Consider the following 17,394-nt stretch of genomic DNA (forward strand, 5'->3'; position numbering starts at 1 on the left):
ATAATTTTGTGGTCTTACATGGGCCCAAAGCAGCTGTCGTCCCACCATAATTTCTGTTAAAAATGGAAATAAGCAGGATTGAGTCTCGGTTAGAGCTGTTCAGTGAAGCTTCATCACTGCTTTAATGAGCAAAGTGCCAACTGAAAGACAAATTAGCTTCACCATCACAGCCATCGCTCACCACTGCATTCATCTGCGTCGCACAAAACCTTCTCCGACATCCTTTTTCTCCAAGTAATTGTAATGCTGCTACTAAACTACCACAACTGAATGTATCATCTGTAGATAAAATAGCATTCGTCTTCAGCTCAGTAGCTTGCAATATTAGATACAGGTTGCAGTACCTGTTTTTAATGATGCAGAAAGAACTTTGAAGTTAAGTGGAGCTGCTGGTAATTGTTCTCTATATTGCTGTGAAGACTTGTACTTCTGTTCGCTGCCAAAATGAACACCTGGCTCTTGGCTTGTTGCTATAATAATCAAGGAGAGAAAAAAAAACTGCAGCTGTGCTATAGTTGTATTTAGCACCTAAATTAATAAATATCTTCTACAGGCTATGCTGAAATCGATTAGACAGTTTATCGGATGTGTCTCCTTTCTTCTCCCTCCCCATCTGTGAAAATATGTAATTTTCTTTCCCCACAACTTCTCCATTGAGAAAATAATTACACAAAAGAGTGATGAGAAAACTAAATGAGTGCTATCGGTAAGCTAAGGGCAGAAAATGTCGTTATTTAGGGACCGACCAACAGTGTAGTGTGAAGGTGGCTATAATAACACATTGCAGCAAATATAGCACAGTGTTCATTATAACTGGTCCTTTGGTAGGCTCTTTATAATCTCATGTAAATCTTCTGCATGACCAACAAGGGAATCGCAGTATAATCAAGGAAACAACTGAGGTTATTTTAGGCATCATTTGCAGAGCTGTGTCATGTTTCTACTATGGTTTAAAGACAATATGAGTAACATTTGATGGGAATTTTTGAGAAAACCATCACAAACTGGAGATGCATCCCAACTCCCTGCTGAAGTCCAATAAACTCTGCATGCAATTTTTGTTAAAAATTTCATTTGTGTGTTTTACATACAAACGTCTGTGCCCACAGGATGTTAAAAAATCCAAATAATGCTTTGGATTTCTGCTGGCATGAAAAGATCACAGACTCAGACATAAAATGTCACATTTGAAGCTGCTGTTCTTCAGAGGGAAAACATCAAATATGAAAATTCGAGTCAGCATGAGGAATGATAGATCTTTCTTTACATATTTACACTCTACTCTCCTCGGCACAAAATTCTGCAGCACGATGTCTTTCTCATACACATCTTTCTGGCTCCTTGAGAGAGATTTCTAGTCCATTTGAGCCTCATTTTAAGAAAGAAAGAATAAACTTGTAGAAATGGGTAATTTGATTATAATGTTCCAGGTAGTAGCTCTTCCGAGGATGAAATCCAATTAGTCATATTCTAAAAAACTGTTAAAAAGTGGCAGAAACATGGACTCATTTATGTCAATTATGCTTTAGAATTTCAATTATGCTGCAAAGGACGTTTTCGTTCTTAATTCTTGATCTTTTATCCTCGTAGTGCAGTTCACTGGTTATTATAAATGAATCTTTTTGGCGTAGATAAGATCAGTAGCAGGTGATGATTTAACCAGGGAGAATTTAAACAATACTTACAACAGGCATTATGTGCCTCATGCAGGAGGCAACGCTCTGTGTACTCTCCATTTACTTCATGTGATTTTGCTCTCCCTCCTCACAGGAGGGGAAGAGCTGATTGCAGTGTTCTCCCTGTCTTTTTCAATAAGCCCGGCACTGTCGTGTCCTCTTTGACTCAAACACATGTGTGGAGTGACTGTCAACCCGCCAAGGCCCATTTACTCCGGCACACACCGCATCCAAACCCCCCGTCTGCACCGCGGCTCCTCCCCAGCTCACTCTCGGCTCACAGTCATGTTCCGCAGCTTTGAACTTTTGAATTTAGCTCACCTCCAGCCCTCCTTTCCCCCCCAATCCCCGCTCTCTCCTCCTCCTCATCATCTTATAACTCACCCACTCCCTTCCTCCATCCCCTCTCCTTCCCTCAAGCTCCACTCAGGGCTACATGATAACACAATTTGGAGGGAACCGCTTTCCCCCAGAGCGGCCAAACTGTGAGCATATTCACTCCATCATAACAGCACTGTAGCAAAACTGCTGTCACGCCGAGTTTGCCATGCTAATGTGGCTGTAGGCAACACTAGCCTTGCCCTTAAAATATTGTGATGGAGGTGTGTGGTGTGTTTGGCGGGGAGGCGGGGGTGTTGTTTGGAGAGGCTGAAAAGCACAATGCGAGGCTTCTGTGGCACGGGAGTGAACAAAGAACGGGGTGAAGAGAGGCTGTAAAGATAATGCACATCAAGGGAGCCAAGGTAAACTCTGTCGGACGCATGGCAAAATGTGAAAACACTTCCACATATTCTCCCCCATCCATCCTTTGAGAGGGGTGAGAGACGAGGCTTCAAAGGGCTCGATTGACACCCGGTAAAGCTTTGAACTATGTCCTTGGACTGTCATGTGGAAAGACAGACACTCCCTTTAATCACGCACTTACAAACAGCATGTATCAAGACAGATGTACTCAGATAGTATCAACATGTCAACATTGCCTCAATCTCATACCTACACACACACACACACACACACACACACACACACACACACACAGATATTGACACACATACAGACACACACACACACTCTAGTCTCTGCTAAGGCTGCAGCCAAGAATTGATGTGAGTAACAAGGATCTCACCATCCTCCAAATGAGCAATTACTTCCTGCAGGCAACATGTGCCTGTTGTCCGCAAAATCATTGAGACACCAATGAACCAATTAAGCACCACTGCAGTTTTCCAGGTTAAACGTTCCAATTCATTCTGAGGCACATGTGGGGAGCATGAAAGTGATTCCTAATGCGTCTGTTTGTGTCACTTTTGATGTTTGGATATCGAGGGATGCCTCTGTCAAAGGCACAGTAGCAACCCAGCTAACAGTAACCTTCAGGGAACTTTCAGGGAGCGTTCTATTAAGGTTTCCTGATCCCTGATGCATTTGTGGAGTGCTTGGTAGCCGCCAAGCAAACAGTAAACTTCAGGGAACCTTTAGGGATTGTTCATGGAATGTTGTCTGGAGGTTCCCTGCGTGCTGAGGCTTCTTTAAAATGATAGTCACCCAGTAACCCAGCTAGCTAGCTAGCTATTCGTTTGTTCTTAAAAACACTCTGAGAAACTTTCACAAAGTTCTAGCAATGTTTTCAGCCGACAGTTTTATTATAGTTCCCAAAATGTTCTTCTTAAAAGCTTAAAATATTCTTAACCCTCATGTCGGCCTGCGGGTCAAAACTGATCCGGTTTAAAGTTTGAAAATGTGGAAAAAATATATATATTTTCACAGTGAAACTTCTGATGTCCACATTTTCAACATTTTGGGGAAATCTTTGAACATTTTTTGGTGGAAAAAAAGAAATGTTAAAAATGTTTAAGAACAATCACCAAAAAAAAAGAATAAAATAAGAAACATTCTGTCATCAAAGGTCTCGAGAACATCTTGAAAATCTAAGAGTTCAAATGTTCTGTTCCTTAACCTCATAGGAACATTACTTGAAATTAAAAATACATAGTATATGTAAAAATTATTTGAACATTAGATTAAAATTTTTTCTTTTAAAGATTATTAGAACTTATAGGGAATGTTATAGCTAGCATTGTGGGAACATTCACTGCTTGCTGCATTCCTTGAAGGTTTCCTGAAGGTAGAAGTCTGTCAGCAATAACCTTCAAGGAATGTTTGTTAAACTGTCAGCAAATGTTCCCTAAAGGTTTCCTGAAAGTTATTGTTTTCTGGGCACTTTGTCATTTATAGAGTTAAGGGAGTCAAACAAGATGTTTTGTTGTTTTTGAAAGAATAGTTGGACTTTTTGTGAAATACTCTTGTTTGTTTCTTGCAGAATGTTAGGTGAGATAATTAATTCCACTCTCATTGCTCATGTAAATTTGAAGCCAGCACAAGCTTAGGGCAAAGACTGAAAATAAGGCAAAACAGCTAGTTTGACTTTTTCCAAAATCCACCTACCAGCACCTCTAAAGCTCACTAATTAACATGTTGTATCTCACTTGTTTAACAAAACTAAGTCAAGTTGTTGTTTTATAAGAGGTGATAGGCTTCATTTATTCCTATAATATTGCAGCAAATTCCTGAGTCTCTGCTGGTTGCCTGGCAACCTCACAATGACAACAAGACCCCATGAAATTGCTGCATCCACGACCGAGATCTTAGCTGGCAAATACCTGTAAAACCACAGTGTGACATATGTGCATGTACAGTGAGTTGATTTGCAGTTGTGCATTTTCTTACCTCTAGATAAAGACACATCAGCTGCTTTCCCTTTATGCTAAGCTACACTAAATCCAGCAGTAGCATTACTTTCTTTAATCCCACCTTTATTTTCTCAAACAGTGCTGAGGAAAAGAGATTTCTTCAGGCGCCACTTACACGGACTTTCTGAATAACTCGAAATTTGCTATCTACAATATTGCCACCTTTCCCAGGACTCCTCACACAAACCCTATAATTTGATCACAGATTTTATTCAGTCCAATTGCCCTTCTCACAGCCAAACCAATCACAGAATTTCAGTCAGATATATTGTAATCAGGGGAGATTGAGGGAGAGAAAAAGGATAGGTCCACTGATTCTCAGATCCGTACTGCAGCAGCAGACAGGTGTCCAGACGAACACTAAACCAGTTTTTTGTTGTTGTAATCCATTTTCCTCTTCATACCAGCCATTAAAAGATCCCTTTCTAATGTTATTTCACTGTAGAATGGAGGGGAAATCGATTAACTTCCTTCATGCAAAAACGTGTTTAAAAAATCTAGATAGAATTTTCTCTCCTTTATTACTTTCCCTTTACTGTGATTCAGCAGAGACACTGCAAACACAAAAGGGAATTTCAACCTAAAAAGACAGTTATTTTGGAAAATCTCACTTGATTTGATTAATTCAGACTGCTGAAGCCTCATAGGATCTTTGAAAAAACCTTGGAACATATTTTTCAACATAATAAGGACTGCAGATTTTCTTCTCCATCCCATCAAATGAATACAGATTAGAGCAAGATTTTGAAATGCCCCGTATACAGAAGAAGTGATTAGAATGAACAGTGCACATATGGGCATCCAGCTATTGTTTTAAAACCGACTTGAAAAGTTGTAAAGGTATCCTTTAAAATGAAATTAACCCATTTGACAAAGTGTGCACAACAAGGAAGCAAGCTGTGAAATTTAAAGCATCTTTTCTGATCAAATCTATGCGTGGTGCAAGAGTGAAGCATAATAGCTGGTTGGATGACATGCAGTGAGATTTTGGATTAGTCAACTGGAAGGAGCTTTTAGACAGCTGGTTCTGATGAAAACTGGAGGTGAATAGAGAGGAGGTGGGTCGCATCAGTCAGGCTGTGAAATGACAGCTGACAGCAGGGGAACAAGGAACACTTTTAAAGTTTGACAACAGCAAGATGATGGATCTTATTGAAGTTAAAAGTATATGCAGGCTCAGTTAGCTGACTGACTCGGAAACAGGAAAGGAAAAGAGAGAAAAGTCTAAAGCAATAGTATCAAGAACTTTGACAATTTGCATCTTACATGTATAAAACTTAATTGGTCTTAACCCTCCTATTGTCCTCATTTACGGACACCAAAAAATATTGCTTCCTTGCCTGAAAAAAATCCAAAAATTCTGCAAAAAAAAATTCCCAAGTTTTTGAAAATTTGCAAAATCTTCAGCAGGAAAATTCCAATAATTCCTGAAGTTTCCCTTAAAAGTTTTTTTAAAATCCCCCAAATTTACAAGTTCTTGTAAATATTTTCAAAAAATGAGTAAAAATCTTCCCAAAAAATCCTAAAAATATCTAAAACGATTAAATATATATCAGTAAAATGTCTAATATTTTCTTTAAGAACATTCACATAAAAATCAACCAAAATCCAGCAAATTTCGCTGGATTTTGGTTGATTTTTATGTGAATGTTCTTAACAAACATTTTTAACATTTCTTCTTTCCACCAAAAAATGTTCAAAGATTTCCCAAAAATGTTGAAAATGTGGACATCAGAAGTTTCACTGTGAAAATAATCGTTTTTCCACATTTTCAAACTTTAAAACGGGTCAATTTTGACCCACAGGACGACACGAGGGTTAATGTTTATCTTCTCTCTTCTGCATCACTGACCAGCTACTCCAACTTCCAAGGCAAGGTTGATCTTCAATATTTAATATAACTGTATTTTAACTACTAAAGATCCCCTTAAATCCCCCCTTCCTTTGTCTCTATGTTGAAAACTTTCACTCCCCTTGTGCTGTCTGCATGTTTGCGTGATCTGCAAGCTAAACCAGAAGCAGGTCAGGAGTGAAATCAGCCATCAGGTTGTTGGTGTGATGGAAAATATACAATTGTTAATTCATGTCGCTGATGAATAAGTGATCACCTCCAGCGTTGGGGGCCAGGCTTAAAGGCATGGGGCATATGGGGAATGAGGAGGGGCACAGATGCTCCTCAAGGCCACAGGGCTGATAGGCAAACTTAAGAGGGACATGGTGGCAAGCATTGAGCAAAGAGGAAGAGGAGGAAGGAGAATGTTAGGCGAAGGCAGAGAGGAGCAAAAAATACCTTTACTCTGCCTCAAAAGCCAACTCTGGTCCCACTGTGCAATAACGGACCCCCTAACTCAGCCCTCGAACCCAGCGCCTTGAAGCGCCAGTTCACTGCAGGCGCTGTAGAAATGCAGCCTGAAGATGTCTGCCTCTGAGCTTTAGGTCCTGTCCAACTCTGACCTCCACCAAAAGCAAACAGCTCAAAGAGGAAAACACGCCTGACACGACGGCACTCACCAGAGGAAACCAGGCGCTCTGCAGAAACATAGAGACGCTGGTATTAAAATCCCCCTATACACCTTTACAAAACATCAATAATCACATGCATGCACACAGAGACACACAAACACACACACATTCTGCAGAGCTACCCCTGGAGCATTGAGAGGGTCTCAGCGCCATCTGCTGGTGGCTGCCTGAATAAGCCGCTGCACGGTGGCTGAGGGGAAATAAACAAATCGGTTCCCTAAAATCATTTTCTCCACCGTCTTTGCCAAGCCTCCCTCTTTCCATTTACACCTCCTTCAAGCCAAGAAACTAATCTGACATGATTAGTTACAGTTTGCCAGTGCTGCAGTATGCCATCTTTTATCACCCATCAAGACCCTCTATTATGCCCAAGAAGGAGGAAGGTTGTCTTGATCCAAAATTTGATATCAAGCATTGCATATAGTGATGCCCGTTCATAAAAGATGGCTGAAAACTCACAATCCCTGGAAGAATTAATTATCTTTTTGTGCAAAAGAGTAGTAAAACGGGTTGACAATTTGGATTTTGCAGAAAGGGTTTCTTGCATAAGAATGAGAGATTTCTTGTCCTAGTAGTAATGCTAGTTACAGTGCATTGTTGCACAAAAAATAACTACAATTTATTTAGGGGACAATTTAGGACACTTGATGCTTTATTATTTGTGTCCTTCACCCGAGTTGAACTCCAGCCATTTGATATTGATAATATCTGAGTACTTGCAAGACACAGAAGTTTAAAATATCAAAAATTTTCAGTAGCAACTACAGGTCAAACCTCAAAAATCACTAGATACTCCATTTCCTATAATGCAACTCTGAAGGATCTTTCACTAGAGCCCCCCGAACGGTAAACTGGGAGCCTGTAAAGTGAAAATGTGATTTCTGGTCAAGAAGTATGAAAATCTCACATCTGTAACAACTAATAACCAAAAAAACATTCTTGGTTTTTGGATACTCTCCCAGTAACTGTAGTTTAACTTTGTCAAAATCTGCTGATAATATGATCATGTGCACACTTTTTTATTTTCTTTTTTTTTTTAGGTATACTAATAAAAGAATTGCTGAGAGAGAAACTACATCAGAGCTAGTGGAAGAGAGGGCAGGCCTGGATGTGCAACTTTATATATCCCAACTTTTCTGAGAAGCATTTCTAGAAATAGAGCTAACTCTGATGACATAACCTTCATTTGTGACTGACTTTAGAAAACTTTCTCAATAAATAGTTGTTTTAACAGATTAAGTATTCATGTCTGCTACAAACAGGCTAATTCTGATAAACAAAACTGGCATGTGAATAAATATATCAAGTAAAAAAAAAAAAGCATTCCAGTCAGAATCTGTTCAGTGTGGTATCCACTGGAGGTGATCTGAAATGTTTGCTAACATGACAGTATTATATCATTGGCTTGATCTCAGAATAAATGAGTTCTTAATGGTGGTTTTGTCTTTGAGGAGAAGTCATTATAGGAGATCTGCACGTTGCATCCAAGGTCACATGAAGTCATTTCTCTCTTGCAAAAGATGAATGTTATAAACGACATGAAACCAAACGGTGTTAGAGAGCTGGTGGAGGGAGCTCAGAGCTGCTATTATTTCTGACTAAACTATGTAGATGTGGCAGCCTTTCTGGTTAGATTGTGCTGGCAGTGTGCTTTTCATATGCTTATCAGCGCCGACAGCAGAATAATAAAATCTTTTGTGCAGCTACTTGTAAAATTCTCCCCCCCAACAGCCAGAGCTTGTGGGACATTTCCCAAGATTAAGTTTTTAGTTGATGTGGAAAAATATGACACTCAACATTTCAATGTAAGGGTTTAAGATAACATTCAGAGAATATTTAAGCAGGTAAAGTGGTGACTAGATAACTGGCCCTATGCATCAGCATATAGCAGATATGCATCCTGATATATCTGCATGCGTAAAGGTTCCACCATCTTCCTACAATTACAGGCAAATACATCAATTTGTTATCAATGGAAGCAGCTGCTCGAGAACTGATGTCAAAATGGTAATAAGCTGCAAGGACCTGCAGAGAACAGTGACAAGACAAATCTTCCTCTTAGGAACATCTTTTTAGAAACCACAACGCAGCCCCGTACAGTCACTATCTCAAGTTAGATCAGAAAATGAATCACTGCTGTATGTATGAGGGACTTCCTCCTTGTGCTTACAGCCCTTCACGCTATCGAACAAAGTGCAAAGCAACTCACTGGTCGTCTTTATACCTCGCACATGAGCACAGCACGATCTAATAAAGCTGTCCACACCGGTATTTTCAAGAAAGTTAGTTAGTTTGTGTGCTTATGAGAGTTTCTTTCTCTGATGAAGAGAATATGATGTACTGGTGGAGCAGAGATTGCCTTGATAATATCACACTCTGGCATCGCACACACACATTTACAGAGGGCGGTAGTGAGGGGCTAATAGCTTCTCGAAGGATGAGATCCAACCTAATTTGCACCATGCAAATTCCCCGTGGTGACTGCACCTACAAGACAGCCATATTAATGCTCAGCGTGCATCTGTGAGCTCATGGAAAGACTATAGGGGGATGTATGTTGCTTTCAGGGACAGTGGGAGAGATTGCTTGCAAAGTAAGAAAGATAAAAACATTTTTTTTAAAAAGGAGAAGGAGCAAAAAAGAGAGAGATGTGATTGAATGTTGCTAATCTCTTTGATAACCGCACACGTTCTGTAGGAGGGTGAGAAACATCCAAATTATTCTTATCGTCTTTTATTCATGACCTGCGGGACATCCTGGCTTGCCTTCACTGCTTAGCTCACAGTCGAACTCAGTCTCCCTGCTCTCACTCTATGCACTCGAATTCTCATTCTTTCATTTCCCGTCTCATCATCCCCGTGTGTGATCTCTCGCTGTGCTTATGCATTCATGAGTGATTACTTATGTACATAAAGTATACGGCGCCGTGTCGTAGGTGGGGTAAAGAGGCAGCTCTAAGAGCATTAGCTTTTATGTTTTGTCATGACTGTGATTAACAGTAATTAAGCATGCAAGGAAGTAATGTCCATTTAAGAAATTAATTATGTAGGTATTTTTCTGAGTAGTAAAAGGGTTTGCTTTATTGGTGATGTTGGAAAAATAACCACCAACAATAATATATGAGCAGAAACAGATTCCAGTTCCAGTGTTTACTTAGGTATAAGGAGCAGTAAAGCAAAAATATTCTAAATAAAAGTTCCATATTCAAAATCTTCCTTTCTTCCTCTGATTTTCTTTTTTTTCTGGAGCATCAGAAACTTCTCTTGGATGGTTCCTAGGTTCCTCTACTAAATTCTCCTCCATCTGCTAAACCAATCATTGGTGACAAACATAAAAAGCATCGCTACCGGTGCATAAGCATGGAAACGCGCCCCTAAACAGCAGATTTAAAACTCCAGTATGCTGTGAAAGATGAAGGAGATTTACCTGCTGCTGACCTTGGCTTAATCAGCATTGTGTGAACTCATTTGGCAAAAGCTTAAATGTCACGGACGTTCATTTATATGTAAAGGTCTCGCACTTCAGACTTAAAATGCTCGTTCTGAATGATGTATTACTACATATAACATTAGACTTTTAAAACGGATGCATAATTACTGCTGTCGCTGGTTGATGTGGAGCTTTAACTTCTTTATTTATAGGTAGCTACTTTAGTTCAACGGCTTCAAACGTAGGCCTTGGGCCTCCTCAAAAGGGTCAAAGATAAATCAGAGCACTCATGAATTTCTTATCATACATTGCACTTTTCAAATCTAATCTTTGATTTTTTTGGGTGAAATGTTGCATTATTTGATGTCGTTTCACCACAAAAAGTTGATTAAATGAAATAGGGTCTGGGGTTGCCAACAAATCAGACAACTAGTTTTTAAAGGACCAGTGTGTAGGATTAAAGTGGCTCAATTAAGAAGAGTTGAACATAGTGTTTAGAATTATAGTTTTAAATTAGTATATAATCACCTGTAGCTACAAATCATGTTTTGTTAGCTCAGAATGAGCCCTTGTTATATACATATGAACCACAACAGAGAGTCTGCCACCAACAGAGCCCATAATGAACAAACCAAACTGGCTCTAGATCGAGCTTTTAGTCTTTTTACACTGAAACTTCTCCTACATGCTCGGGAAATGATTGGTGAAAGATGTGGCTGCAATCTGCAACATTACCACTAGGTGTCATTACATTCTACACACCGGTCCTTTAATATTGCACTGTGTTTTACAGTATTGCTTTCATGTGTAAAAATCTGAACTACAACCCTCATCTTTCAAATAAATGCAGCAGTAAAATCTGTTCTCATGCACAAAACTCGAATAAAGTATGTCTACCACTGCCCAGTTCTCCCAGATTTTTATTTTTCTTTGCACTTAGCTACAGGAATTCATTCTTGACCTTGGAGAGCAGTTGAGAAAACAATCTAATTAAAAAGTCTTCAGTGTGGACCAACAGAATTAATATTTAAGAGGAAAGGTGATGTTAAAATCATGCTCATTCCGATCACCCAATTTCACTTTTATTTATTCTGTTGACATAGCAACAGCCCCTATGTGTCCAGCTCATATATGATATATAAAGATTTTTATATACAGTCCAGGTCCTGCAATAACTCACGGGTGAATAGTTTCACAACAGAGAACATAAATTCAGTGGTTTGCAACAATGGAGTGGATCAGATTTGTGTAAATGTCAACTCTGTACTGTTGACTAACAATCAATAGATGCAGACATTTGAGGCATTTGGTCTTTTCAAGGCCTAAGTTTAATTCAATAACATTCACACTGAGCTCCTGAGTAATTGCTATTGATGGCTACTGAGAGCCTGACAATGAGTTTGGACACAGCGTTCTGTGGATTTGTTGCTTCTGAAGTGCATCAACTAACACTGTTAGTATTCATGGTTGTTTTCACTTTTGGGTCTAATTTTTCAATAGAATTTGACGCTGTATTTGAATTGAATGTGGAGGCATATAGTTGGATTGCTTTGCATATCAGCTTCCATTAGGATGGTACATTCTGGCCACTTCTGATTTCCACAAAAGAGAAAATACACAAAAGCCTCCTACTTCTCAAGGTAATATCAAACTGCGATGAAAACTCAGTAATTCAAAGCTGTAATGAAATTACAGAGAAAAAAAATTCACAAGATCCAAATAATAAGGCCAAACAGTAGACATGAAGATCTTTGAAAATTTAGTAATTTCTCCAGAAAATTGAATAATAATGGGGATTCAAGGTTATTTTTTGTGTGTTTGAGTTTGGTTAATAGAGCACTGGGTGTGGTGGAAGCAGTGTTTATCTTCATCACTCATATTTAAAGTAGTGGTGTGCGATACTGCAAGATTTGGTATCGATCAGATACCAAGTAAATACAGGGCCACTATTGCCAATACTGATACCGATACTCCAGACTAACTTTTTCAGTAGTTGGTAGATTTAGAGCAACTGTTAGGTGCTGTATGTGGTCGTCCCCGTCTGGAATGAAGATGGGGTTGTAAATGCTCACAGGGTTTAAGAATCAGACTAATTCCTGGGTAGGTTTTCTGTGGGTGAGACGAGGAAGAATCTGGGGTGCCGATGAAATCATGAAGTCAAGGATAGCCTCCTTAAACAGCGTTCATTTTTTACAGTTTGGTCAATATTTGTGCAACACTTCTGTCACTGAAACAGGAAATGCTCTTTTAAGACGCATTTTTAATTTTTTTTTTTTGCACAGAGTTACTTTTGTAATGATGAATATGAAAATATTTCCCCCCTATGGTTATTGTCTTTGATAATAAAACATGACAGACATTGTCAGTTTGTCACGCACACCTGGTCCCACCTGGATAGACGCTACATTTACCACTGTTCCCTAAACGCCTCACAGTGCAGACTGCAGTAGATGCTGCTCAGATGGCGCTAGTCTTTGTAACTGGCATACAGGAGAGAAACTGAAACTAAAGTATCGATCTTATTACACTGGTATCGCTCAATATCGATTCCAACGCTGGTATCGATATTATTGATATTTGGATGGCTCCACCCACCTCTAGTAAAGGCCTGGTAGCAGCAGGACTCTAAAACATCATTAAGAAGAATGAAGGTCTATGTGTTTTCGGGCTTTTTGATAAATTTTGTGCCAAAAAAGCCATATCCAAAATGACTTTACATCAACCTTTCTTACGGTTACACAAGAGGCAGCCAATTCATTAACAGTCTGTATCCTCGAAGCCTCATCTCATTTAGTTAAGACCGCAGGTGTTTGTTCATTTTCCAACTGTCCTGGCCTTTGACTGCTGGGTCACTAAACGCCACACAGGCAGCAAGGTCCTATTTTGACAGGTGTGTCCCCCCGAAGTCCCCTTTCACCTTGTTTTATTGCTCTGTGTCCCGTCGCTGATGTACGTGTTGAGGCAAAAATATGTACGTGTCACTAACCTCCCAGCTGTGCGGCTGGCCCTCAGCCCTTTAACGCCATCACTTCTGCAGCTAACAGCAATCATTCTCGTCACTTACCATAATTAGAGCGGGGACAAGATGTCCTGTCACTCTCTCCACGCTGTAGTCTGCTGTCTGTAGCACCAACAAGCTGTGTCCACACACTCTGAGGTCTCACACATGGGATCTGATATTCTGTTCCATCTGCTGGAAACAAAAGGTATGAATAAGATGACAAATTTCACATTAAAATGCATGACCTCCCAAGAACAAAGGCCAATTTTGAGAACAATTGTACTCGACTGTTGAAAGCTCTGACAGCACATTTTTATTCTCTTTATTTCATTGTCTAAAGCATTAATAAAAGGATTAATAGCCCAAATTTGCGATTACAATTTGACACTTTGCCTTGTCACATCCGTTCGCATACTGCTTATGAATATTACCGGTCTAGTGTAGGAAGTACAGTACATGCTTGCACTGAGTGCTCTACTGCACATTTTGGGGCTTATAAAGCTCATTCTGATACGAATTTAAAAAACTAAACAACTGAAGAGGCATTTCGCCACCAAATACACATACCTGGCAGTGCAGATAAGGCTGGGAAACAGCATTTAAATCATAAATGACCAACTCTCACAGCATAAAAGACGAAGCACAGCTCAGTATCTCTGGTTTTTCTTGGGGTGTTAATCACTGCTAAGAACTACTCCTGGATTTTTGTCGACAATAAATCCTGCTGCGTCTGAATGCTGACTTCTCCTGGTGAGTTTTGAAGATCTTTAACGTTTGAACACGGTCAAGTCTAAGACTCTGACCGATGATTTGTGACTTAGTTTCCACTTCATCATTTTATGTGCACAATAATTGAAGTTCCCCTAAATTGCAAAGTTCATAGGTGTAAAATAAGGAAGGTTTTCCCAGCCTTATCTCAGCTGCCTCGCTCTCATTTGGTCACATCAGCAATGCAAACATGACAACATCTCATCAGTGGGGATTTCACAGAAAGAAAACAAGAAGAACTCTGTCTAAGGTAACAAGAAAAGAACACTTCACTTGGACATGTCATACTGCAATCTCTAAGCTGTTCTTTGCCGTGTTTGGCCTTCCATCAGGTGCAGCCTGATCCATGTGGTCAGACAGCTGGTGAGGCTGACAGTAACTGGGACCTTTGCAATAGCGATGCCTGTTCTGAGATGCCTTCTGTCTTACCTCTAAACCCCTGACACATCTACAGGAGGGCATTTGCCTGTTAATCCCATCTGTGGCCACGGACACGTGTAGATATGTGACCAAACACTGACAGACCTCTTCTCCAATACAGAAATATAACACACTGGGAAAAAACACTCCCGCATGCGATAAAGTTACACTGAACATTAGATTTTTGATGTTTTGAAATGATTCTAACAAGTGTTTTTAATGTCTTGTTTGTCTCCCAACACACACAAATAAGACTCGAAAACCACAAACACAACAGAAAGCAACAGCAACAAATTAATATTTGCCGATTGTTTAGAATGCAGCACATCTCCATGCAGGTCAGCCGCAGCCAGATGCTCATGAATACAGTTGTAACTCCAAGACTTGCATGGGTTATGTGCGGTGAAGTTTTAGAAAGCTCAAGGTCACTTGATGTTGACTTGTACTTTGTCGCAAACTCGCTGTCAAGGCACCAACTATTTTGCTGACCCTCCTGTTCTGGCCGTGGCACACCAACATGACAGTTAACTCTATGACTCATCATTTTTGTTTTTTCAGATTGAGAGAGCTATTGTACTTCACTTCAATGCATTATTCTCCACTTACTGGCCTCTGTTTATACAAGGTTACTGCACAATTACGCAAGTAATATATTCACTGAATGTCACCTAATTATTTATCCATTACAGGCTTTAAAAACCATCTAACTGAGTCCCTAAAACAACTGCAATCTGCTCTCTAAAGCAGGTGACCTCAGTGCTGCTCAAAGCTGGCAAAAACAACAAGAAATGATATTCTTCAAAAACAAAGGAGAAGAGCTTAAAAGAGTCACAGTACAAATCTTTGGCAAAGAAGAAATGCTCCATTTTTTTCCATTTTTGAAAACGTTCAGCTTGAGAACAGGCAGGAAATAGATGCATTTGTGAATGTGTAGTAATTAGCACTGAACTTTTCAAAGCCATAATTAGTCTGTGTCCGTTCTCACTTGCTTTGTCCTTCCTCTCTTTCTGCACGTTCCGCAGGAGGAAAAAAAACACCTCGGTAAAACAGAGGAAGACGGCAACCAAAAATAACACATTCTCTTGTGATCATTAAAATGAGAAAGTGGATGAACAGCTGCTTATAACAAAATAAACACATTAACACCAATGCTCCACAGTGTGCAATCACAGAACCGCAAAGAGACAGCTGCCTGCTTTTAATTACAGTAACGTTCATCTCCTCTTTCACTGTTTTTTTTAAGCATTCTGACAACTTTTTAGACTTGCGTTGCCTTCATTTGTTTCTGTTTGCATCTTGCGTTACTATATTATTATTATTCAGACATTCAGAAGCACTTTGCTCAGCATGGATCAGTGCAGACAAGCAAACTAATGCTCAGAAATAACAGCAACAGAGATTAAATCAACAGTTTGACATTTTGCAAGACATTTGACATTCATTGTTGCTTTTTAAAATCCATTTCTGTCATTCTCCCATTGTCAAGAAAGCTCTAAATTAATTCAACACATTGCACCCTTATAGGATCTTACAACATAAACACTTTTCTTTTTATTCTAGAAATTTAACTGAATATATAGCTAGCATTGTGTTTTTGTTGAAATTTTAATTTTCAACACTTGCAAATACATAAATAGTGCTTGAGAAATGAATGCATATCATTCAATAATTGTCTGTTGATGCTTTGTGATTGATATCAACATTATATTGCAGATCAGCAGATTGCATGATGAGGAATTCTGGAGATGCAGATGTCGACATCTCATCAGCTTTCTAGGAACATGTACACTATGAGCCCTCACTCTTTTTCAGCTGGAGATGCTATGATCTGTTATGGAAAGTCATGTTTTGTCATCTGTGAATACATAACATCCTTTGCAAACTAAAAATGACTGGTGAACAAGCAAGCTTATGTGCAAATGCATATGTAACGCTAGGCTAATGTTAACTCAACGCAGAGCTGGAACCGGCAATCCAGGGTAAAGAGGAAGCCATGAGAGAGATACAATCAAGGCCAAGACTGCTGCTGACGAGTGCAGATTGTACCGTCTGCCTTGAAATGTCATTACACATTTGTCAATCATCACTGCCTGCCATGAATCTGGCGCTGTGATTGGTCGAACTCTTCTTCTTCTCTTTTGCTTTCCAGCAGGTCAGACACCCAGTGGCATAGACTTAACTGGCCAAACTACAGACTGGATATAAAAGATGGATGTAGGGTCTGAAGCTACATGGCTTAAAATCCTTAAAGCACTCTTTCAAATGACCAGCAGGGGGCGACTCCTCTCGTTGCAAAAACAAGTCTGAATACATAGAGGTCTGTGAGTAATGGCCTTCCTTTTCACTTTATTTCTTACTTCAGTAAATATTTTCCTGACCAGTTTATGGACTCACTTGCTAGTTCCACATCTCTTCAGTGCAACAGAATGGTAGCTGTGTAAACTACAGTTCCATTCAGAGTAACTATATTGATAAACCAGGGGATGCTTTAAGGCAGGGCAACCTTATTATAGACAGTTTGCTACTATATCAAAGTGTCCAAGAGTTCTCAGTAGTATTCAGTCTCACCTCCCATTTTGTGTTTCAAAAACTAAGATATCCATGGCCAAATTCCAAACTTGAGGTTTCTAAACACTAGTTCACAAACCACTGGGTGATGTCATTGTAGCAACAATCATCTTTTAAATACAGACTATAGACCACACTCACAAAAAGTAGACCTTAGCCTCGGGGTCTGAAAACCGAGGAAAACACTGAAATGGTCTAAATCTAATGACCAACAGGGCGCGACTCCTCTGGTTACAAAGATAGGTCTGATTGTATAGAA

Source organism: Amphiprion ocellaris, chromosome 11, assembly GCF_022539595.1.
Source record: "Amphiprion ocellaris isolate individual 3 ecotype Okinawa chromosome 11, ASM2253959v1, whole genome shotgun sequence".
Lineage (NCBI taxonomy): Eukaryota > Metazoa > Chordata > Actinopteri > Pomacentridae > Amphiprion > Amphiprion ocellaris.